Raw genomic sequence first — 26021 nt, forward strand, 5'->3', positions numbered from 1 at the left:
CTCACCAAAGATATACAGGTGGCTAATAAGCATATAAAAAGATATTCCACATCATAAGTCATCAAGGAAATACAAATTAAGACAACAGTAAGATACAACTACCACCTATTAGAATGGTTCAAATCCAAACCACTGACACCACCAAATACTGGTGAGGATATGGAGCCCCAGGAATTTTCAATTATTGCTGGCATGAATGCAAAATGGTACAGTTTGAAAGACAGTTTGGAGGTTTCTTAAAAAACTAACTGTACTCTCACCGTAGATCTAGCAATTATGCTCCTTTGTATTTGCCCAAAGAGTTGAAAACTGGTGTCCACACAAAAACCTGCACATAAATGTTTATAGTATTTTAATTTGTAAATGCTAGAATGTCCTTCAACAGGTGAATAGATAAACTGTGGTACATTGAGACAATGGGATATTATTTAGTGCTAAAAGGGTATGAACTATCAAGCCATGAAACGACTTGGAAGAACTTTAAACACATGTGGTTAAGTGACAGAAACCAATATGAAAAGAGTATATACTGTATGATTCCAACGAGATGACATTCTGGGAAAGGCAAGACTATGGAGACAGTAAAAAGATCAGTGGTTACCAAGGGTTATTAGGAAAGGAGGGATGAATTGGTGGAGCACAGAGGATTTTTAGGGCAATGAAACTGTTCTGTATGAGACTATAATGGTGGATATATTAGTTCATTAGTTAACGGTTATTATACTTAGTCCAAACTCACAGAATGTACAACACCAAGAATAAACCATAATATAAACTATAGACTTGGGGTGATAATCATGTGTAATGTAGATTTATTGATTACTAAATAATTTATTGATTACTAGATACTCTGGTGGAGAATGTTGACAGTAGAGGAGGCTGTGAGTGTGTGGGGACAGAGAGTATATGGGAAGTATATATGTACTTTTTTGTTGTTCAGTGATTCCTTAGTTACATGTAACATCCAGTACTCATCACATCACGTGCCCTCCTTAATGCCCTTTCTGCTCAATTTTGTTGTGACCCTAAAACTGCTCTAAAAATCATCTATTAAAAAAATAATGTATGCACAAAAGAAGAAACAAAAACCATCTCAATTCTACATCCAGCAGTAAGTACTGCTCACTTTGGCATCCATCTTTACCATTTACTCAGTGATTATCAGGGAGCACCTACTATATATCAGGTATCATCCTAGGCATCGTGGCTACAGCAGTGATTCCAACACACAAAAATCCTTATCCAGTGGAGCTTGTATTCCATCTGGGATGGAAGAAGACTCAGAAAATAAACGAAGTGAATGAGTAAATGATATAGTATTTTAGATGTTAATAAATGCTGTGAAGGGATACATGCAAGGAAAGGGGAGTAAGGAGGACATAGGTGAGGAATAGGAAAGGTGTTCCTATTTTAAATAGATCATTTTGGGAAGTCCCCGTTTTTAACATTTGAGGAAAAACCTGAAGGAGGTGAGAAAATGAGCCATGTGGATATGTCAGGTAGGTCATTTAGGGCAGAAGGAACAGTGAACGATGGTTATGGGACTTAAGGAACAACAACGAGGCAAGTGTAGCTGCAGGAGAGTGAGCAGGGGAAAGCCTGGCAGAAGGTGGTCGTCACAATAAGGGTTAGCCACATCAGGCAGGACCACGTGCGCCATGGGGATAGCTGGTGTTTGTTTCTTTTTGGAGTGAGATTGGAAGTCATCGGAGAATTTGTGCAGAAGAATCATGTGTTCTGGCTTAGGTTGTAATAGGATCACTCTGGTGGCTCTTTAGAGAACAGATAGTAAGTGGAAATGGTTAAAACAGGGAGAACAGACAGTATGGAGAGAGAGTTAAAATGGGAAGATTAGGCTATTTTAAAAACCCAGATGAGCCACAATGTTGGCTTGGACCAGGGTGATAGCAGCGGAGGTGCAGAGAAGCAGTCAGATTCTGGGCAGACTGTGAAGGAGACCTGCCAGTACTTACCAGCGGATTGAATGTGGGACAATCAAACTAGTGTGGAGACAGGAGGTCTTTGGCGTTTTGTGGATGTCTGCAAGGATGGAGTTGGCGTTAGTTAAGATGAGGTAGACTCAGAAAGAAGTAAATTTTATGGGGACCAAGACCTCAAGAGTCTGGTTTTGGACATGTTCGGCTTGAGACTTTTTCCATGCAAGTGGAAAGTTGGGTATATGTGTTTGGAGCATAGGAAGAGGTTGGGACTGGGGTATTCATTTGGTAGTTGTTAGCTTAAATGTGATATTTATGGCCATGAGTCTGGTTGAGATCACCATGAGCTGGTACAGGGGGTAGTGTTGACTTACTGAGTCTTTGAGCCCTCCAACAGAAAGAGAGCAAAGGTGCAAGGGAATTTCTTCATCTATACATATTTTAGTGTAATTTCTTACATGGTGTTTTAGCTTGCACTGTTTCACTTAGCAATTATATCATGAACATTTTCCCATTTTAGTATATATTCTACAGTGTGACCTTTTAAAAAACAAATTAGGAGTTTATTTTCCTAACAAAGAGTTGGTACAATATCACTTTTAATGGCTATCTTATGAATGTATTATAAAACATGCAACCAATCCCCTATTGTCTGACTTGAGTTGCTTATAATTTTCCCATATTATAACATATTCAATGAATATATATATGTAATATGTCTTCATTTCTTTAGGATAAATTTCTGGAGAGGTATTGTTGGATCTATTGTTGAATTTTGTCAAATTTCTTTCTTCAGGAACGTTATAACAAGAAAGGAAGGCATGTAATGTGATGAGCACTGGGTGTTATATACAACTGATAAATTATTGAACTCCACATCTCAAACTAATGATGTACTGTACGTTGGCTAATTGAATTTAAATAAAAATATTTTTTAAAAAAAGAAATTATTAGAAGAAAATGATATCTCTTTATACCTACCCCAAACTATTTTCTGTCAAGTTTTATAATCTCTGTCAGTCTGATAGGTGAGAATGATTGGTGAATAAACAGTTTTATTATATTACTTTCGTATTTTTTGTGATTAATAGTGTAGTTCAGTATCTTTTTACATTTATTGGCCATTTGTATATGATTTCTTTTGCTTCTTAGCTATGACCCAGCTGTGGTCTTTAAGACCAGCCACGGAGCACTTTCCACCCTCCTGCCCTCTGTCAGTGCAGCCCAGTGTAGGGTTGGCTTCCATGGATATAATTACCAGGATCAGATTCACTGTCTTCAGTGTTTTATCACCAGTGAAGGTAGTTGGCTTTGGGCGGGCCTCTCATCATAAATTTGCTGTTTATCAAACCCACCACCTACGCAATGTATAAAAGAGTGGGATAGATTCTTTGCTAATATTCTGTCCCACGTCTGAGTTCAGAAGTTCAAGAAGACAGGACCTTTGATTTAGGCCCAGCCAACAATTAGTCTGCAGCAATATATTGCAATTCTAATGCTTCTATTTCTTTCTTTCTCTTTCTTTCTTTCTTTCTTTCTTTCTTTCTTTCTTTCTTTCTTTCTTTCTTTCTTTCTCTTTCTTTCTTTCTTTCTTTCTTTCTTTCTTTCTTTCTTTCTTTCTTTTTTTCTTTCTTTCTTTCTTTCTTTCTTTCTTTCTTTCTTTCTTTCTTTCTTTCTTTCTTTCTTTCTTTCTTTCTTTCTTTTCATTTAAAAATTTCTCCATTGTAATTGTCCTCTGGTTAACAGCTTGAGTTCATTTCAGGAAAAGTTAGTATCATGACTTTTACTTATTGAAGAAAAAAACCATACTTGGAGCTTAGGAAATAATTTCAACTTTTTTTTGAAGAAAAAACCATACTTGGAGCTTAGGAAATAATTTCAACTTTTTTTCCCCCTAAATATTTCAGGCTTGGGCAAAGCCAAAGGTATTCTGTGTCAAGCTTCTCCCCCTTCATTTTCTAACCCCTATGTATTTAAAAAGAAATCCAATCTAGTTGGTTCTGATTCCTTTACCCTGAAGTCGTCAAATGCACTTTATTAAGACATGCTTGATGTTCAAAAGAATTTGGGGCTTTGTCTTTTTTACACAACCAGGAAATCTCATTTTATTGTCTGTGAATAGAACTTGAACCTCAAGAGGATAAAATTCAGCCGAAAACTTCAAACTCATGAGCAAGGAGAATAACTGTTTTGGTATTTCCCTTTTTCTGGTTATTATTTTCATTTCATTCTCAATCTTTATTTAAATAATAGTAAAGTTCTATAGGAAATGTATTGACCAACAAAGATTGACTCAGAATATTCTGATTAAGTTCTAATTTTTCAAAAGACTTCTGAGAGAATTGCAGTGATACTATATTGTTCATAGCATTTTCAAGGGAACTGTTCGAAAACACTGGCTGACATTTTCTTTTGGTACAAAGTGACAGTCTTGGGTGATCTAGCTTTTATGACATATCCCCAGATAGGCATGATGAATAAGCAAGTTTTCTTAAGTTGCATTGCTTCAAGTTATCAGCAAGCGTAATACACAATAAGATTTCTGAATAGTTTTATATTTTAAAATTTAATTATTACTTGACTATTTGACTATGGTATTGCTATTCCTTAATAAATTTATTCTTGAAGAGCCAATCTTTAAGTAAGGAATCTTCACTTATTTAACAAAAGGAGAGAAAGGGAAATTCTCAGAATGAAAAAAATCATACCACCAGAACAATATTAAAAAATAAAACCCAGGACAAGGTAATGGTACTATCTTTGTCTTGTCTGAACTGGATGCCTTATGTATCAATTAATTTAGTTTTCCATCTTTATTTTTTACATTTAAAATTTTATTTTATTGTGGTAAGGATATTTAATATGAGATCTACCCTCTTAACAATTTCTGAAGAGCATATATTGTTATTGTTAAAATAAGTATAGTGTTGTACAACAGATCCCTAGATTTTATGCATCTTACATGTTGAATTTTATGCCCATTCACTAGCAACTTCCCATTTCCCCATTCTTCCAGTGCCTGATAACCATCATTTCCACACACACACACACACACACACACACACACACACTTAGGGCTAAAGACATTTCTCCAAAGAAGATAGACATACAAATAGCCAGTAGGTATATGAACACATGAACAACAGGTATATGATATTTCTCGTCACTACACATCGGGGAACTGTGAGATATTACCTCACACCTATTAGAATGTCTGATGTCAAAAGAATAAAAGACAAGGGTTGGTGAGGATGTGGAGAAATTGGGACCTTTGTACTCTATTGGTGGGAATATAAAATGGTGCACCTGCTATAGAATACAAAATACTAAAAACAGAACTACCATATGATCCAGCAATCCCACTCCCAGGGATTTATCCAAAAGAATGGAAATCCAGATCTTGAAGAAATATTAACATCCCAATGTTCATTACACCACTGTTTTTGTTTTCTTTAATTAGCAGAATAATAACAATAACAACAACAACAACTTCACTGAAATGGTAGTTTTAAAGTAACACTTAAAAATTGGTATTTGTTTACTTTTTCTGTTTTAAGATGGCATACTAAATACAATCTGTGATTTGCCTCTTCAGTAAAATATTTGGAAAAATAGGAAGGATTTTTCATTGTTAGTGATTAAATATATAGCGCATACTCCAAACAACTTTTGTTGTGTCACGAAATGGGAATAATCCCAGGAGAAGGGAGACATCATCTATGGAAGGAAGTGCTAAACAAAGAGGAAGCAGAACAAAGATGCTCCATAGAGGAGTTTGTGGAGGAAACAGGTAGGATGTGATCCAGGGACAGCAATGACACAGTCTACCTCCAGATGAAAACAAGAAGTGTAGGACTTTGGGTGTGGAGACAGGGCATTGCTCCTAGTGACTGGTGAGAACCTGGAAGGGAAAGGAACCTTCATTTTAAAATACCAATCATAGAGGTACGGAGCCCAGTGGCACATACCCCCGACCCCCTTCCCGAAACCCACACCAACCCATAATAGAAGACACACCTAGGCAAGCTTGCAGCAACTCCAACCTCTCCCTTTAGACAAGCTGGGTGAATAAGATGTAAAAGATAATTTAAAAGATGGGCAGCCACAAAAATACAATCAATTTATATATATATCCAGAGAGATATAAAGGATAACATTTTAATATAAAATAAGAATAAACCATAATGAAACAGAACTAGATATCTTGGAAATAAAAACTGTAACTCTACCATGCAGATATTACTGCTGTTAATGTTTAAGCATAGTTCATTCCAGTCATTTTCTCTTCACATTTTTTACAGAATTCTTATATTCAATATACTATTTCTACTTGCTTTTTTCCCCCAGAACAGTTTAGGAAAAAGCCTATTTAACATGCTACTAGATACCTTTTCTACTAATTAATATGTTTTACCCATTGACTTTTCATACATAGAACTTTTGGAACATTTTCTTATAGTGACTTTCATTAATAAGAAGTCCCCATTTAGGACTTGCACTTGGCTCTTTAACAACCCAGTGCCTTCTTCATTGTCTTCTTTTTCACATTAAGTTTGGCAAAGATGGGAGCACACACTTTCCCTTTAAATGCAGAGTGTTACTTTCATGCTTAATATTTATGACTCTTATAATTACTCTTATAAAAGATCCACTATTACTAGAAACTTCAGCTCTTGGGTTAATAATCCTGCATTTTAATGAGCTCTAGGTAATTATACTTTGAAGTCCAAGACTTCTTTTCAAAAATTGTAAATCGAAGTTCTTCTTTTTATAACTATGTAATTTTAATTTCATGTTGAAAAGCAATGAAAATTTGCACATTATAGCACAACTGTAATTTTAGAGGGAAAAAATCAGTAATAGACTAGGTAATTTTAATTCAGGTCACTTCTACACAAGGGTAGTGAAAATAAACTGAGAAAAATTTTCTTCACAAGCTAGAGAATTAATCTCTTATTCACCTTGAAAAAACATCATGCAAATAGGAAGACCCATGGAACAAGTTGGTTTCTGCTTTATGAAAATGGTTTTGTCAAAGCCAAGTGTCACAAACATCAAATAAAATAGTTTAATTGCTAGCTTTCCTCTAACCAGGTCATACAGTCACAATGACACTACTAGGACTATAAGAATTTGAGTTGTAAACTAGACACATTCTGCTACCTTTCCTGTGTTAAGCTAATTCCCTGCTGCCGGTTGACCTCCTTTGTGGCAAGCATCTTCACTTCTTTCCTCCAAAACCCTCATTGTATTCTCCTGAATCTCAATATTTAGTACTATGTGGTTTCTAGATATGTAAAATTGTGATGCTGGTCCTGGCAAGTTTTAATTTTCAACATGGCCTATTTTGAGGGTAAGGCAATTGAGTGTCTTCCATGCTTCCCTTCCCCAACTGGCCTTGGAATGGGTGATGGAGCCTTGGGACAAACTCAGTACACCTGGGGTGGTTCTGTCTTGTAGCATTGTCTCCTTCTATGAGATATGAGATTGTAAACTTGAGGTAGATTGTTAGGCTTAGAGATCTTTTGTCTTTCTTTTAGCTTTGATCATAATGCCTTGCACATAATATGGTGGATAAGAACAAGCTTGAAGGTAAAAGTTCCATGGATTAGATTTGTGCCTCTTAAACTTGATTGTGTGATCTTAGGTAAGTTAACTTCTCCAAGCCTCATTTTTTATCTCTGTAAAAGAGGGATAATAATCCTCCCCATATAATTGTGATTAGACAAATAATAGAATCTACATAAAGACAGTGGCTCTAAGTGTTTGATAGTTATTCTTAAGTAATAATGGTATTGACTCTGTTTCGAAATACTTGTTGATGTATTGAAAAGTTTATCTTTCTTCAAAGAATTTATGCTCCTTAAGGGTGAATGTGAATCAGAAAAAAATCAGCAGTTATCTTTTGGTTAGACTGTTGTTAGCATACTTTCCATATGTAAGTATTAGAAAGATTAGTTATTACAAGAAATATTTGGGAAAGTCCATTTTTAACCCGCCAGCCAACTGATAGCATTCTCATCAATGCCTGTAATGCAAGATTGGATGAAGATCAGTTTCATAGTAAATAGACCTTACTTTTCCTATATGAAGCAGCGTAAATCTTCAGATAATTTGCCAAATAAACATAACTTTTTTGAGGTCACATTTTAAAACACATACATATTTGTATTTTCTTCTACTGAAAACATATGCTTCATTTCCTTGAGCACCTTCACTATCAGTTCACAGATTATTTACCTTTGAGGGGAGTTTTTTTTTTGGGGGGAAGGAATTTTATGGAGAAATTAACTAAAGCAGAAAAATTTAACCTCAGCAGTACTGGATTTATAAGTTGGTCTTTTGATGAAAACTAACCTCTTGCCCCTAATTGTTATATTTATGAGACTTAAAACAGGGTCATTATAACTTTGTGGCTTTCTTAAACATCGAGAAAACGAAACAAAACAAATATATAAGAAGCAAAGTTTACCCTACTCCTTAGTCTCTCTGATGAGTTTGTAGTATGGATGAGACTGGATAAGGCAGTCACACAAATATTTGAGATGGTAGCCTCTTGAATCAACACTCTCAAGAAGAATATATTTTAGGTTTTAATTAATAATGAATATTTTACTAATGCAGGGTCCCCTATTTCTAGTTGTTTCTATGTTAAGTCCATTTAAAACATAACTATTCTCATAGGATACAAGGGAAAGCACAAACATGAAGGTTTATGCAAACTTTAATTAGGCATATGGAAAAACACGTCAGCATTTTAAAAAGGGAAATGTACTTAAGGAACAAATACACATTTTCGTAAAAGCTTACTCATGTTGACCCACTAAGGAATGTCAAGAGAAAGTCAAAACTCAAACCACTAGAAAATTGGGTCTGTGCCACTAGAAAATTGGTGCAATTCAAAGTGTCAAGCAAGCAGCTATGAGCAAAATCTGTGCTTCAAATGCAATTACACCACAATAATAATAATAATTACTTGTTTTTATTATAATGTGACCTGAATTTCTCTAGACCTCACCAGCCTATGGATATAAATGAGGTCACCTTATTAGTCATTATTCAAATTACTCTGGCTCATTGCCTCCACCTGTATAATAGAGTTCTCTAAAAAGTCTTCCTCAGTTTTTTTCTGCAAGTCCCTAGATGTGCTCACCTACAAACTTGCCCTTGCTATATCCTGCTGCTACTCTGATGTTAATGATTTTCTAAGGGCTATAGTCTCTTTCACCATCCTTGTCCGCTGCTGTTTTCCTGTGTACTGTCTGTGCCTCTACTGTTCTACCAAATTCCATTATAGAGGCACTGAGCCAGCGCTATGCCCAAGGTCTTTGCTATTCAATGACAAAGTATAGGGAGAAGAATGGCTCTTTTCGCATTGGATTAATTTTCTGTAAGTGGGCATCCACAACGGCCTTGATAGGGAATAGCACTTCCATGGGACTTAACTACTCAATATGAAATGAAGATAGGAGTCTGATGGGGGCAGGGTGAGGGCACAAACCCAAGTAACAAACCTCTTCAAGATTATGGATTTCTTCTGAATCATGTTCTCATACATATTGGTCCTCAAATGTATTGAATTTTAAACGAACCTACTGTACCATTTTGTCCAGCCATCATCATGATCATCGTAATAGATAACACACTGAACATTTATGGTGTGTCAGGGACTGCTATATAGCTTACCTACTTTTTTTTTTCAAGATTCATTTATTTATTGAGAGAGAGAGAGCACGGGGAAGGGGAGGGAGAGGAGTGAGAGAATCTCAAGCAGACTCCCTGCTGAGTGCAGAGCCCAGTGCAGGGCTCAATCCCACAGCCCTGAAGTCATGACCCAAGCCAAAATCAAGAGTCAGATGCCCAACCAAATGAGCCACCCAGGTGTCCCTAGCTTACCTACTTCTTACAACTTCATGAGTAGGTAATCATTATTATCATCCTTACCTTTTCAGATGATGAAACTGAAGCCTAGAAAATTTAACACACCCAGGGTCATGGGACTAGAAAGTGGTGGAACAGCACTTTAGGGAAATCTCAATCTTAAATTTGCCTCAAGATGAGCACATTAGAATAATAATGGTAGCTACTGTTATTATTCATTCCCCCATTAAGTACCAGGTGCTTTACAGATACTATCTTATTTAATCATCATGAACCCACAAAGAGGTATTAATTTCATGAAATTGTAGAGATAAACAAATAGGATAACATAGAATAAGAAATTTTCCCAAAGTACACTACCTGGAAAATAGGAGAGCCATAATTTGAATTTATGTATGTCTGATTCTAAACATTTTTGCTGTATGTGAAGTCCTTACAGAGAATACTTTTACTGTCTTTATGTATGCTTTATCTATGCTTAGGGATTGGGTTTTATCTTCTTCAAGTCTTTGAAATTCTGAGTTCAACTCTTAATGTAGCAATTTACTACTGTGTATTCTTGAACAAGTTACTCAAGTATTCCAGACTTCAGTTTCTTCATTTATGAAATGGGGATGATGATAATAGAACCCATTTCCTACTGCTGTTGTGAGGATTCAATGAGATAATTCTTGTAAAGATCATGGTTCCTGGTACATAGAAAGTGCTCAGTGTATCTTAGCTGATACTGGTATTATCAGTACACTGAGGAGGACGGTGCTAAAGCAGTCAAATCCTAAATATCATTTAGAAAGATCAAAGCCATCCTGTAAATCTTTTAAGAAATTTCAGATCTTCAATACCAAACATATAGTCATCTTTAAAGTTAGTTTCCATGCAAAGAAAGCAATTCTGTACAGCTGAAGAATGGGAATTCTCTTCACAAGTTAGGATTGGGAAGGCAGGTTTGTGACCCTGCCTCCAGCAGAGAGATGGCTCCAATAATAGTTGTAAATAGATTGTGATCCTTGTGGATGAGGAGGTCATGAGTTGAAAGAAAGACTTTGTAGATAATATTTTAGCTAAATGAGGAGAGGCAAGATATCTCTTGTGATCTCAGAAAGGGAATTTCAGCGACTCTAGTCTTTTTGATATTTGAGGAGGCTTAGAGACACTCTTTACATTACTATGAAAACCAACCAGACATGAATAGAAAAAAATAAAGGTAAAATTCACCTTTTCCCTTTTGCCTTCTCTTTTCAACTTCTTTAATCATCTGTGTAAATATGACTGGCAGAGACTACAGTGTTCACGAAGCTATAAACATAGAAAGGAAAGATTCTATAATATAAGAGTGTTATCAGAGAAAGTGTGTATAATTGTGTAGTTCCCAGTGAACGTAAAAAAAAAATCTGTGACTAAAATATAAACTATAATTTAAAACATCTTAATAAGGTAGTACTATTTCTTTTCTCTCTCTTTGTCTTTCCTTCCATCCTTCTCTTCCTTCCTCTCTTCCTACTTTCTCTTTTCTTTTTTGCCCAAGTTATATTATCCTCTATAAACTGACCTCACACAAGCTATTCAACTTTGTCTCTAATATGTCCACACAAAATCTTGCCTCTCTTGTCTTGCTCTCATCTGTTTCCCACCATATTCTGTTCCCTTTACCTGGCATGTCATTCTGCTCCCACTAACTTGTTCACCAACCCAAAGCCCACCAATTCTGCAAAGCCCGGTTCAAGCCTCCATTTCTCTTAGAAACCTGCTTTGACTTTGTGGTTAGTAGGGAAAATGTGTCTGTGAAGTAAAACTTCTCTTGGTTCAAACACTGGCTTTGCCATTTACCAATTGACCTCAATTAACCTCTCTCAGTCTATTTCCTCATTTTTGGAATAATAGTATCATATAATTTTTTTGTTACTTAACATAATACTAGTAACTATTTTTATTAAAGATTTCTTATAGCTCTTCTTTCACCTTTAGTCATAACTATATAGTTTAGATCTAGGCTTCCAATTCTAGCCTCGGTGGACTAATATGTATCAGATTTACCCTCCTAGACTAAAAAACCTATATGAAGCAAATATTTCCATATACCTGGACAATATATAGCACAGGACTGTAATCACTGACAAAAGGGCTATACCTGAGATGAGCTCCATATTTACCCAGACTTTTTTCACGGGGACACTTTCAAAATTACAGCTGCAGGTTGTAGAGCCCAAAGAGAGAGAAGTGGTCTTATGAGATGTAGAAAACAGAGACCATAATTTGGGGCTGCTGAGACAGTTGGAATTTTTGGGGCAGGGTTTTGAAGAAAAGGAATAGTCTAGAGAAAGAGCTTCAGAACTCTTCATTGGGGGTTCTCTTGAGTCTTTGGCTGAATACTAAGATGTGTACACATAAGGTATGACTCTATGAGGTCTGGGAGAGAATGGCTATTGGTGTGTGTGAGATAAACAGGTGATTCTAAAGATTTCACTGTGTTAGGAGACCTTGGGGTCAAAGTAGCCAGGTTGCAACTTGGGAATTCACCTGAGACTGCAGAAAGGCCTTACCTTAGGAATAGTAAGAACCACTCTAGACCCAACCTAATAAAATATAAATATAGGCCTCAACAGGATCAAGAGAATCTACCAGTAAATTAATTTGCTAACAATACAAAACTTAAAACTCTTTAAAGAAGACAATAAAAATCCAGAATCTCAACAAAATTGCTTGACATGTGAAGAATCAGGAAAATATGGCCTGTAATCAGGAGAAAAGCAGTCACACCTAAGCAATTCATAGTCGAATCCGTGAAAACCAAACATAAAAAGAAAACCTTAAATGCATACAGAAAAGAAGAGATTATCTTCTGGAGATCAAACGTAAAAATGAGCATGAGCTTCTTATCAAAAAGGAAGCAAGCCAGGAGACGGTGAAGCAATATCTCTAAAATACTGAAAGAAAAGAACCCCATCTGTCTAGAATTCTATTTGCAGTAAAATATTCTTTGAAATTAAAGGTGAAATAAAGACACTATCAAAAAAAAAAAAAAAAGCCTGAGAGAATTTACCAAAGCAGGTCTCTACAATAAAAAAATATTAAGGAAATTTCTTCAGACTGAAAGGTAGAGAATTCAGATCATACAAATGAATAAAGAGCACCTGAAGTGATAAATATCTAGAAAATAAAAATAAATTAATTTTCATTTTAAATTATTTTAAATGACAGTTACTATTTAAAACAGACAAGAAAATCCAAATATAATGTAACACGGGCTTTATAACATATGTAGGAATGAAATATATGGCAACAGCTACTGCAAAGAATGGAAGAAAGTAAATGGAAGCACACTGTTGTAAGGTTCTTGTATGTTAAGAGGTATTATGTTCAAGATAGATTAAGTTGAGGATGCACATTGTAATCCATACAGAAACTATTAAAATCCTAGAAATACCTGTTAAATTACCCAGCACTTTTCACAGACCTAGAACAAACAGTCCTAAAATTTGTATGGAACCACAAGAGACCCCAAATAGCCAAAGCAATCCTGAAAAAGAAGAACAAAACTGGAGGCATCATAATTCCAGATTTCAAGAAATATTACAAAGCTGTAGTCATCAAGACAGTGTGGTACTGGCACAAAAACAGACACATAGCAACTTGCATTCCCACATCCCCTTTCTCCACATCCTCTCCTGCATTGTTGGTGGGAATGCAAGTTGGTACAGCCACTCTGGAAAACAGTGTGGAGGTCCCTTAAAAAGTTAAAAATTGAGCTACCCTATGATCCAGCCATTGCACCACTGGGTATTTACCCCAAAGATACAGACATAGTGAAGGGAAGGGCCATATGCACCCCAATGTTCATAGTAGCATTGTCTACAATAGCTAAATTGTGGAAGGAGCCGAGATGCCCTTCAACAGATGACTGGATTAAGATGTGGTCCATATATACAATGGAATATTACTCAGCTATCAAAAAGAACGATTTCTCAACATTTACTGCAACATGGACGGCACTGGAGGAGATAATGCTAAGTGAAATAAGTCAAGCAGAGAAAGACAATTATATGGTTTCTCTCATCTATGGAACATAAGAACTAGGAAGATCGGTAGGAGAAGAAAGGGATAAAGAAAAGGGGGGTTATCAGAAGGGGGAATGAAGCATGAGAGACTATGGACTCTGAGAAACAAACTGAGGGCTTCAGAGGGGAGGGGGATGGGGGAATGGGATAGGCTGGTGATGGGTAGTAAGGAGGGCACGTATTGCATGGTGCACTGGGTGTTATACGCAACTAATGAATCATCGAACTTTACATAAATAACCAGGGATGTACTGTACGGTGACTAACATAATATAATAAAAAATATAATAATAATAATAAAAAAAAACAGACACACAGATCAATGGAACAGAATAGAGAACCCAGAAATGGACCCACAACCATATGGTCAACTACTATTTGACAAAGAAGGAAAGAATATCCCATGGAAAAAAGACAGTCTCTTCAACAAATGGTGTTGGGAACACTGGACAGCAACAAGCAGAAGAAGGAAACTGAACCACTTTTTTACAATATACAGAAAAATAGACTCAAAATGGGTGAAAAACCTACATGTGAGACAGGAAGCCATCAAAATCCTAGAGGAGAACATAGGCAGCAACATCTTTGACCTTAGCCATAGCAACTTCTTACTAGACACCTTGCCAGAGGCAAGGGATACAAAAGGAAAATGATCTATTGGGACTTCATTAAGATAAAAAGCTTCTGCACAGTGAAGGAAACAATCAACAACACTAAAAGGCAGCCTACAGAATGGGAGAAGATATTTGCAAACAACATATCTGAAAAAAGGTTAGTATCCAAAATCTATAAAGAACTTCTCAAACTCAACATCTGAAAAACAAATAATCCAGTTGAGAAAGGGGCAGAAGACATGAATGACATTTTCCCAAAGAAGACATCCAAATGGCTAACAGACACATGAAAAGATGCTCAACATCATTTAGCATCAGGGAAATACAAATCAAAACCACAATGAGATACCAACTCACACCTGTCAGGATGGCTAAAATTAACAACATGAGAAACAACAGGTGTTGTTGAGGATGCAGAGAGAGGAGAACCCTCTTGCACTATTGGTGGGAATGCAAACTCGTGCAGCCACTCTGGAGAACAGTATGGAGGTTCCTCAGAAAGTTGAAAATAGAGCTACCCTATGACCCAGCAACTGCACTACTAGGTATTTAGCCAAAGGATACAGAGTACAGATTTGAAGGGGTACATGTATCCTGATGTTTATAGCAGCATTATCAACAATAGTCAAACTATGGAGAGAGTCCAAATGTCCATTGACTGATGAACGGATAAAGAGATATATGTAATGGTATATAATGGAATATTACTCAAACCATCAAAAAGAATGAAATCTTGCCATTTGCAATAATGTGGATGAAGCTAGAGTATATTCTAAGTGAAACAAGCCAGTCAGAGAAAGATAAATACCGTATGATTTTACTCATATGTGGAATTTAAGAAACAAAACAGATGAACATCTGGGGGGGGGGGACCAAGAAAAAAGAGAGAGGGAAACAAACCATAAGAGACCCTTAAAGACAGAGAACAAAGCAAGGGGTGATGGAGGGAGATGGGTGAATGGCCAATGGGCTAGATGGGTGATGGTATTAAGGAGGGCACTTGATATCATGAGCACTGGGTGTTGTATGTAAGTGATGAATCATTGGATTCTACTCCTGAAACCAACATTGCACTGTATGTTAACTAAATAGAATTTAAATAAAAATTAGGAAAAAAATAAAATAAATAAAATAAACTATTAAAATGTTAACGAAATTAGAAGGGATAAATGGGGCTACGAAATGTTTAATATATCCAACAGAAGGCAGGAAAGAAAGCTAAATATAAGTGGGACAAACAGGAAACAAATAGTAAGAAAAAAAGACACAAAACCACATTCATATTTGTATTAAATGTAATTAGAGTAAACTCTATAACTAAATGTTTGTCAGACTGGTCAAAAGATCATGACCCAACTTTATGCACTACAAAGACTTAGATAGGTTAAAAGTAAGGTAACATAGCATGAAAAAAAATCACAAGAAATCTGGAGTGACTATATTGATATTAAACAAAGTAGATATCAGGAGAAAAAATATGACCAGAAATAAAGAGGGAAATAAAGAGGGACGATCACCAAGAAGTCAAAATAAGACATAACAATCTCAAATGTTTATGCAACTAGTAATAGAACTTCAAAATATATGAGGCAAAAATGGACAGAATAAAATGGAGAAATAGACAAATCCACACGTGGACATCAAAATTTTAATACATTTTCAGTAACCGTTAGAACAACTATACCAAAATAATTGGTGAGGATATAGAAGATTTAAACAATATTATTGATTGAATTAAAACACAACTGATATTTACAAGAAATATATTTATAAGAAAATGTATACTATTTTCCAGAAAACACAGAACATTAACCAAGATAAAACATGTGCTGAGTCATGAAGCAAGCCATAAATTTAAAAGTATCTATCTTCTTTCACTACAGTGAAATTGAATTAGAAATCAATAGCAAAAATGTTTCCAAACATTTATAAATGAAGAAACATCCAAATGCCCCGTCAAAGAAATCAAAATCAATATTTAAAATATTTAAAAATAAATGAGAATATAAACACAACATATTACAATTTGTGGGATGCCACAAAAATATTGCTTAGCAAAAAATTTATAGCTTTAAACGCTTAGATTAGAATATAACAATGATTTATAATCAATGCTTTAAGCTTCTACCTTAAGAAGCTAGAAAAAGAGCAAATTGAATGTAAAATAAGTAGAAGGAAGGAAATAATAAGGATAAGAGTAGAAATCAATGAGGTGGTAAGAAACAAACAATAGGGAAAATCAATGAAACAAAACACTGATTCCTGGAAAAGATCAATAAAATTGATACACACTAGCTAGACTGTTCAAGAAAAAAAAACCACAAATTGCAAATGTCCATAATTAAATAAACAACATGTCTCCTATCCTACTGATATTAAGAGAATAAGATTACAAGCAATTTTTTATAATACTACAATTTAGATGGCAAGGACAAATTCCTCAAAAGATGTAAATCACCAATACGGCTATGAGAAAAATTAGAAAATCTGAATTGATCTACATATATCAAAGAGAATGAATCTGTATTTATTAACATACTCAAGGCATGGAATCTGTAAACCTGGGAGGCAGTTATTGTAAATTTTGGTTGAATCCAAAGATCTGAGAATCAGGAGCACTGATATCCAAGAGCAGGAAAAGATAGATGTCCCAGCTCAAAAAGAGAGAACAAATACACTCTTTTTCCTTTTTGTTCTATGAAGGCCTTCAGCGAATTGGATGATGCCACCTACATTAATGAATGTGATCTTCTTCACTCAGTCTATCAATTCAAATGCTAATCTATTCCAGAAACTGCCTCACAGACACACCCAGAAGTATTTTACCAGCTATCTGGGCACCCTGTAGCCTGTCAGGTTGATGCATAAAATTAATCATCACAACCAATAAAAATATAAAAGTTAAAACATATAAAGCCTCTAGAAGAAATTATAGGAGAAAGCATATTCATGACCTTGGAGTATGTACACATTTTTTGATGGTTCATAGAAAGTATTATCTATAGAAGAAAAACTGGTAAATTGCATTTCATCAAAATTGAAAACTCTTCTCATCAAAAGACATGTTTTTGAAAATGAATAAACTACAGCCTAGGAGAAAGTATTTACAATCCTGTAGCTAACAAAAGACATAAATGAAGAATTTCAACAACAGAATTAACAGACAAAAAAAAAAAAAAACCAATTAAAGTGGGCAAAAGTCATGAACCAACAATTCAAAAAGGAAACATATACAATTGGTCTGTAAGCATGTGAACAAGTATTCAACATCATTGTTTTCAGGGAAGACTAAAATGAAAAGATTGACAAATCAAGTTTTGACAAGTGTAGGGCATAAACAGAATTCTTTTTTTTTTTTTTTTAAGATTTTATTTATTTATTTGACAGAGAGCACAACAGGGGGAGTGGCAAGCAGAGATAGTGAGAAGCAGGCTCGCGGAGAAGGAAGCCTAATACAGGGCTCGATCTCCAGGACCCTGGGATCATGACCTGAGCCTAAGGAAGAGGCTTAACAAATGAGCCACCCAGGTGCCCCCATAAACAGAATTCTTAAACATTGCCTGTAGAAGTTCAAAACTCCTTGTCAATTGCTCATAAAGTTAAACATAACCTACACTGCCTCTCAAGGATTTTCTTCCTAGGTATTTATGCAAGAGACGCAAAACATATACACATACACAAAGATTTTCAAAAGGATACAGCTTCTTCGTTCATAATAGCTCACAACAAGAAATAACCTAGATATCCACCAACAGGAGAACGGATAAATAAATTGTAGTATGTCCCTACAATGGAGTATTACTCAACAATGACAAAGAACTACAAAAACATGGATAAATGTCAAAGACAAAATGTTGAGCAAAGAAAACCTAACACGAAAGCGTGCATACTATATGATTATATGATGTTCCAAATCTAATACAGAGTAACAAACATTAGAACAGCAGTTGCCTCTGAAGAGTGTAAGGGTGGGGACTGATTGGGATGTGGCAGGAGGGAACTTCCTGGGGTGATAGATTTCTGACTTGTTAGGAATGTAGCATTTCTTTTCTTTTTTTTTTTTTTTAAGATTTTATTTATTTGACAGAGAGAGAGATAGCCAGCGAGAGAGGGAACACAAGCAGCGGGAGTGGGAGAGGAAGAAGCAGGCTTGCAGCAGAGCAGGGAGCCTGATGTGGGGCTGGATCCCAGGACCCTGGGATCACGCCCTGAGCCGAAGGCAGATGCTTAACGACTGAGCCACCCAGGTGCCCCAGGAATGTAGCATTTCTTCACGTATATGCATTTGTCAAATTTATCAAATTGTACACCCTATGTAAATGATATCTCAACAAAAAGTCCATTTTAACTTAAATAAATAGATATCACATTGTATTTTAGTATGTTTAAAGATAAATATTGCCTTGCTTTTAGGTACATAACTTAAAAACTATATAGGTTAACACCTACACGTGTTGTAGGAATTCCAGGCACATGTAAACTGTGAATCTATGTTTTAGCAAAGCCAGGCTCATAGTATTTTAGTTGCAAAATGAATACTCATTGATTGATAAGGAATTCTAAAAAATCATTTTGTGTCATATAGAATTCTATTACATATGTGGATTAGTGAGGCAGGAGGGGTTGATAGCAGCCTAACAGCCTAATAATTAAGTCCTTTACAAATTTAGAGAAACAAAAATAGAGAAGGAAGATGTAGGGTCATTTTATTAGGTGGTAAGCATAATATTTTTGGAATAGGAGCATGTCTTACTCATGTTGGGGTTTTTCTGTGTCTCGTATTGCCTGGCACACTGAAGTTTAGTATATTTTGGGAGAATTGAAATGATCGGCTTTCTATTGCAAACACTGTTTAGCAAGAACAAATTTTATACTGTAATTATTTTGGAACTTTCTGTTTCTGTGTTCCAGAATAAGTTATTTAAAACATAACTTGACCTCCCAAAAGCAGACCTAAGTTTAAAGCAGGGAGATTTAAATTGCATATTGCTAAGGTTTAATAATTTGGTAATTATTTGGTTTCTCAACTCAAGGATCGTGCTTCTAGCTAATTCTTGGAAATCATACAGGAGTTAAGGTGCAGTTGGCCTGATGTTTTTCCCTTTCTCAGCATTGAGTGTGTTATGTGAAAAGGAAGAGGGAAGAGACTAATGCCTTGTTCCATGGGTTCATGTTGAGTATGATTGGAAATGACATTGGTTAGCATGGTTTGAAGTTATTTCCAATTCTCTTTCTCCTTTATTGGGAAGTGAGCTATAAATAAGACAATGTGCTCAGTGCTAGGGTCATAAAAATGAGCAAAAGAAATTTCTGCCCTCTAAGAGATTACAGAGCAGTGGGGCAGGGGAGGGAAACAAGATGAATAACTGAATGGATGATTAGTCATAGTCAGTTCTATTAATTTTTGTAAGTTAATTTCTGTGTTAATAATTATTACCATATATAAGGCATCTCTCTCATACTTTACAGGTACTATACCCTCAAGGCAAGTACTACTCTCATTTCCGAGCAGTGGAAATGGCTTGGAGAGCATGTGCCACAGACCCCGGGGTTTGGAATCATGACTTGCAGCCATTCCACACGACTTCCTGGCCTATGATCCTTCAACCGGAATGCACCGTTACCTAAGATGGACGTCAGCCAAGCTTCTCTGCCCCAGTGTGTAACTTCCTAAACCACGTCCGAGGTAAACAAACAAACAACCTTCCAATGAGCTTGCAGCCCATTTTACAATCCTTTGGTAATTTTTATTTTACACTTTCTTAAAAACACACAGAGGGAAGAAAGTCAGATTCATTTTGTGCTGGCCATATGTTTCCATTTAAGATTTCCGTGTGAGGAGATGATGGTATGAGAGCACACATGTGGTGATTTTGCGCATAATGTCACATGCTGAGTTCCTGGGGGGGGGGGGGGGCGGGCTCTCGGCTGCCCTTTGAAGCCATGCTTCCTGCTCAGGGGAGGCATGAGAAGGCTTTCTTTATCCCACCTCCAGCTCCATGACAACTAGAGTAGATGGTTGGCTTAGGCACTGAAAGTCTTGTGTGCTACTCAGTGGTACAAACACATGTTGGCTCTCCTCTCTGGTCAGAGGCTGGGCTGGGTGCTGGAAGGGCTGTGCTTCCGGGCCCCTTGCTGTCCTGTGGCTCGCTTTCTGGTGCGGTAGACCCCCTGATGACCAGGGGCACAGCTAAGGCTGAGAATTCAGAGTGTAGTGCTCTAAGAAAGTGACCTACAAGTCCAGAGGGATAGTGTTTGCAAGGGGGGCTGACATCCTGGTGGGAAACTAAAGAAGCTGAACTTACTGCCTCTTGATGCAGGTTTTATTTACCTGTGCAATACTGTTTATTCCTCCACACAACAATGCGATGGATGTGAATTTTTTATATATGTTTTAATTTAAAACATAATACAAGTGTAGCTACAAGTTAAAATCATGTTAGAGCATATATATCTCACCTCACATTTTCAGTTTCCATCCCCCAGAGAAACCAGAGTAAATAGTTTCTTCCGTATTTTTTTTTGTTAATTTTCTGATTAAATGTGTGTATACTTCTCTGTGAATGCATCCTATATTTTTATACAAATGGGAACACACTAACCTGTTCTGGACCTGAGAGTTTTCACTTAAAATATCCCAAGATAATTTCCATGACAGGAGGTACATAGGGCTTTACCTCTTTTTTTTTTTTTTTTTTTTGATACAACATAGCTTTCAAAATATGTGTTGGAGTTTTGAGAGGATCCAATAAGTAGCATCCGTCTTCCCCTGTCTCCGGGGTTCTGAACAATTTGAGAAGGAAACAAATGGAGACTACAGATGTAATTTTATTGCAGATGGAGGCTGTCGTTTATGTGACTAGTCAAGCAGGCTTGTAAATACTGAGCCTATGTACTCAAAGCCCACCTATGTAGCTTAGCTCAGTTCCCAAAATGAAAAGGATAAAGCCAAGCCAAGATCTGCCACACAGATGTTAGGCCACCTTTTCAGGGGTAGAGTGACTCAAAAGCAGGAGAGAGGCCATGGGGATGCTTTCCACAGGCACCAGAAGTGGAGAGAAGGCGCTCCTCTCTGACAGCACGGACAAAGCCTCCTTAACGTAGCTAGTCTCCTGCTGTTGGATGTGCAGGTTACTTCCATCCCTGCTCCTGGGCATACATATTTGTTATTCTCTTTTTACATAAAAGGAAACAGGCTCTAGGAGGTTACAGATTCAAAGTGAGAGCTTGTGAGAGGCAGAGTCGGAGTTGTGACTCACGTCTGACTTAAAGTCCGGGGTTCTTTTCATTTTCCACAGCCCCTACTGTTCACCCAATTCCTAACATCTGTATGGAAAATTAGTAATAGTCTATGAGTCCATGTTAGGTAAGTCCTCTTCCTAGTTCCTCACGCTCCTCATGTGAGGAGGCCGAAGCAGGAAATATTTTCTCTACGTTAAAGACCAGTAAGCTAAGGTTCAGAGAAGTTGCTACTTCTTTACCTAGCGTCACTTGTTAATGGCGAGGTTTAAGACTCGACCTCTATTCTTCTCACTTCAGATCCTCGTCCTCTATCTCAGAGAGCCTTGAACCAGGCAGTGAAATACAGGTGCAGACCAAGAGGAGCGAGCAGAGTTAACAGACATGTTATGTCGATGCGCAAAGACGGGCTTTGCTCCAGCAGTGACAAAGGGTCTCCTTTCAATGATAGGTAGATTATATCCTTCCTAGGCAGGCTGCCTGTGGTCTGCATAGAACTGGTTGGGAGACATTTAAAATACAGATTCCTATGCCCCACTTAGACCACCTGCCTCTAAGAGAATGGAATCAGGAATCTGCATTTTAACATGATACCTGGGGTATAACTGATGGAAGATAGTCTGTGAATCACGGATGGCAGAAATCTTGCTTTGGGAAATGTTTTTAAGTTAAAAGCTTTTTGGGATACAGTAAATGAGTCATAATCAGAAGAATCGCTTCTTGAGGCTTTGTGTCTTTGTGGAAGGAAGATGGACTTTGGAATTAACTAGGGCTAAATGGAATTCTCATTCCACCATTCACTAGATGGGCCTAGGAGACAGTTACGAACCTGCTGAGTGTGAGCCAGCTTACGGTACAATCTGTTAGGAAGATTAAATGAGATGATATATGCAAAAGCCTACCTTTTAGATGGTCCATAAATGGTACTTGCTCTCCATTTCTTCTAACATTTTTTCCAATCATCTTTCTCATCTCCTCCACCTGGGACTCCTCTGAAGGGCATCCTCTTGGTCTCATTTATCTTCCCATTGCTATTGCTTAAATTCCCTGCTACAGAAAAGAGCAGAGATGCCCAGCAGGGCAAGGCTTACACTAATCAGCCTGCTACATTGATGGGGCTTGTTGCTTGTTCTATAAGATCCATGGAACGAGATGAGCAAAGCACAATTACTATGTCCCTTCTCAGAGGACATGTGCGCTGATTCATTAACAAAATGTTACATTGAAAAGGTTTGCACTGAAATGGGATTTTGCTTGTATTCCCGAAATGTCTTGAAATGAGCGGGGACTGTTAAAGGCAAGCTTTGGAAGCAGGCCCTTTTAATTTTCTTCTGATAGCTCCATTCTTTTTGTCTTCCGTCTTCTCTATGTCTACCGGACCCACCCGAGCAGCTCTCCAGGCAGAGACCTTTCCTCCTTCATGCCTTGGCTTCAAATACGATACCTCCTGTGTCCTCTAACCTCAGAATCCTCTAAGAATAGGATAGGATTAAAAATAGCCCGAAGAGGGTTTTCATACTAGTAACAGCTGGGTATGCTAATTACACTTGTCTTGAAAGGAGGCTTTTCAAGTCCTAGAATAAAATGAAAGGAAAAAGTAGAAACTTTTCATATCTTAGTTTTAGGATGACATCAGGGGAGAGGGTGAGGTTCAAGTACTATCTGAGGGATTACATAAACTGGTGATAGGTGTGATGCTTTACAAATGTAGTCATAACTTTAACAGGCAGAAAAGCAAGAAACATGGATATAAAGAGACAAATATTCTTATGGAAACAATGCAAAGAAACGTTTAAAATCGCAATACTAGATGTATGCTCCTAGAACTTATTGATGTGAAATTATATTTTCAATTTTGCAGACCTCAACTTGTACCTGACCTGAATTTTTATCTTATAGGAAAAAAAAATCACTATGAACAATCATTTTAAAAGAAAAGCAACAGAGAGAATACATTTATAAAAATCACTTTTTTTCTTATAACAAATGTAATACATATTTGTAGTTGAATATTTAGAAAAGATAAGAAAAAAGAAAAGAAAAAGCCCATTTCCCCAGAGATGATCACGTGTACATTTTGATGTGTGTCTAGTCACTCTTTTTTCTATTCATTGAGTCAAACTTTGGGGAGTCAAAAGTGGAATCATAATATATATATTTTTCTTTTGCTTAAAAAAATATGGCACGTACCAGTGCTTCTCAAGCTTGAATGCACATAAGAATCACTTAGACTTGTTAAAATGCAGAGTTTGATTCAGTAGGTCTGGGCTGGGGCCTGAGAATCCGTATGTCTCACAAGCTCCTGGAGAATGCTGCTAGTCTACGGATCACACTTTGAAAAGTAGCAGGTGTGTGTACCATTCTGTGTCATTACTGATTTCTTACCAACATATTTTTAAGCACTGCAAATATTCCATATACAATGTATGTAACTCAATAATACCATATCAGTGGCAGTTAAGTTTATTCATTTATTTTTATTATATTATAGAAGGTACTATGATGGACTTTCATGGAGAGAAATCTTAACACACATTTATTAAGATTTCTTTGAATTAATTTCCTTGAAATGGAAATCATCAAAATTACTCCAAATTTTAAAGTGTTTAATACATATTGCCAACTACCTGATGGGGGAAAATGCAGTTTTGAGAAATAATGTTAACTATGCATCACCCTGACCTGAATTTTTTTTTCAGTTTGTCCCTGTATCCTTTCCCTAGGGAGAAGCCTTTCCTGTCTCCATGGTAACCTCACTGCTTTCTCTTGAATCATTCTCAGTATTCTGGCGTTTGCTGACAAGGGTGTCTGCACCTAGCTGGCCAGTGCGTTAGCCTCAGTGCTGAGCACAGTGCTAGACACTCAAGAAATGATAGAGTGAATGGTGAAGTGAAAGCCTAAGGCTTTCAATATATAAATACTTGTTAGAACATCACAGTAGGGGCAGTATCAACTTCTTATCTAACACATCAGATACTTTGACCACTATTTTTTTTCCATTTTTTTATTTAATTAATGATTTTTTATTATATTATGTTAGTCACCATACAGTACATCCCCAGTTACCGATGTAAAGCTCGATGATTCATTAGTTGCGTATAACACCCAGTGCACCATGCAATACGTGCCCTCCTTACTACCCATCACCGGTCTATCCCATTCCCCCACCCTCCTCCCCTCTGAGGCCCTCAGTTTGGTTCTCATAGACTTTGACCACTAATTAAAACCCAAACATGAAAAATTATTTGCTCCTGCTTATGAAAAATCACCCACAACGAGCTTTGGTGTTAAACTGTTTCTTTTCATAAAGCAGGCCATGCCTGTGTAGCCCTGGTTACAATTTCAAAGCTATGTGCACCAAAACCTGTGGGCTGTTATTATCATGCTGGGGGATCTATTAATAGCATTATGTAATAATGCTCATATACTATCTTGGTATGATATTGCTAATGATATGATAATGTTAATACACTACAAATCTATCCTATATGTATTATGTCCTTATAATTGTTCATAATGGATTTTTTCACTGATTTTGATTTTTGAAAATATTATATTAAGTATCATCGATCTCGATCATCAAGGTTTTTTGCATTCCCTTAAGTTTCCCATCCAAAGTAGGTTCTTCACATACCTCATTGTTCTGGACCGTTAGGTTAACTGTAAATTCTTAAGATTTTTGAACAGGCAAGTGAAATTTATAACTCCTATCACTTAAATAATATTTGCTCGATCTTTCACTTATGTATTTAGTTGTCTTTCCCTTAGGTGTTCCTATCTAATCGGGTACCTGTTCCAGTTGCCGTACTTGTGGGTGGGGCAGGAATCGGGGCTGGCTTTCTACAGGCGACAGACGGGAACATTTTTGAGACAGAACTTTTCATACAAATACCTACTTTTATCAACTCAAAGTTCTTCCTTTGGTTCAATTGCTGACTCAAGAAATATTTTTTGACTCCTGTTGTGTGATAGGAACCGTGATAGGCAAGTGCTATGTAGGAAAAAATGAGTAAAACATGATATTTGCTTTCAAGTCGGTCCCCATTTGATCGTGGAGGCAGTCAGAGCACTGAGATAGAACTAAATCCGGGTTTTCAGTGGGAGCAGAGAGGAAAGACAGGGACGCTTGGAATGCAGGGAAGAGGTTTTGGCCACGCCGAAATTGTCTCTTCCAGGATGGGGTTTGTGCACATTACACTCACAACACCCTCCCTCTCCCCTTCCTTACCCGCCCCCTTTTCCCCCCACCCCCCTCCCCACCCCCTGCCTCCTCCTCAGTCTGTAGCCATTACCCT

General features: G+C 36.9%; 1 long non-coding RNA gene across 1 annotated transcript in view; it reads left to right on the forward strand.

Annotated features, from left to right (window-relative positions):
* Positions 1 to 26021, forward strand: part of LOC113254888 (uncharacterized) — a 164287-nt gene that overhangs the window by 19298 nt on the left and 118968 nt on the right. Inside the window, exon 2 of the long non-coding RNA XR_003316005.3 lies at positions 19957 to 20173. This is a non-coding gene — a long non-coding RNA (uncharacterized LOC113254888). The remainder of the gene's footprint in view (positions 1 to 19956; positions 20174 to 26021) is intronic.

Source organism: Ursus arctos, unplaced genomic scaffold (assembly GCF_023065955.2).
Source record: "Ursus arctos isolate Adak ecotype North America unplaced genomic scaffold, UrsArc2.0 scaffold_4, whole genome shotgun sequence".
NCBI lineage: Eukaryota > Metazoa > Chordata > Mammalia > Carnivora > Ursidae > Ursus > Ursus arctos.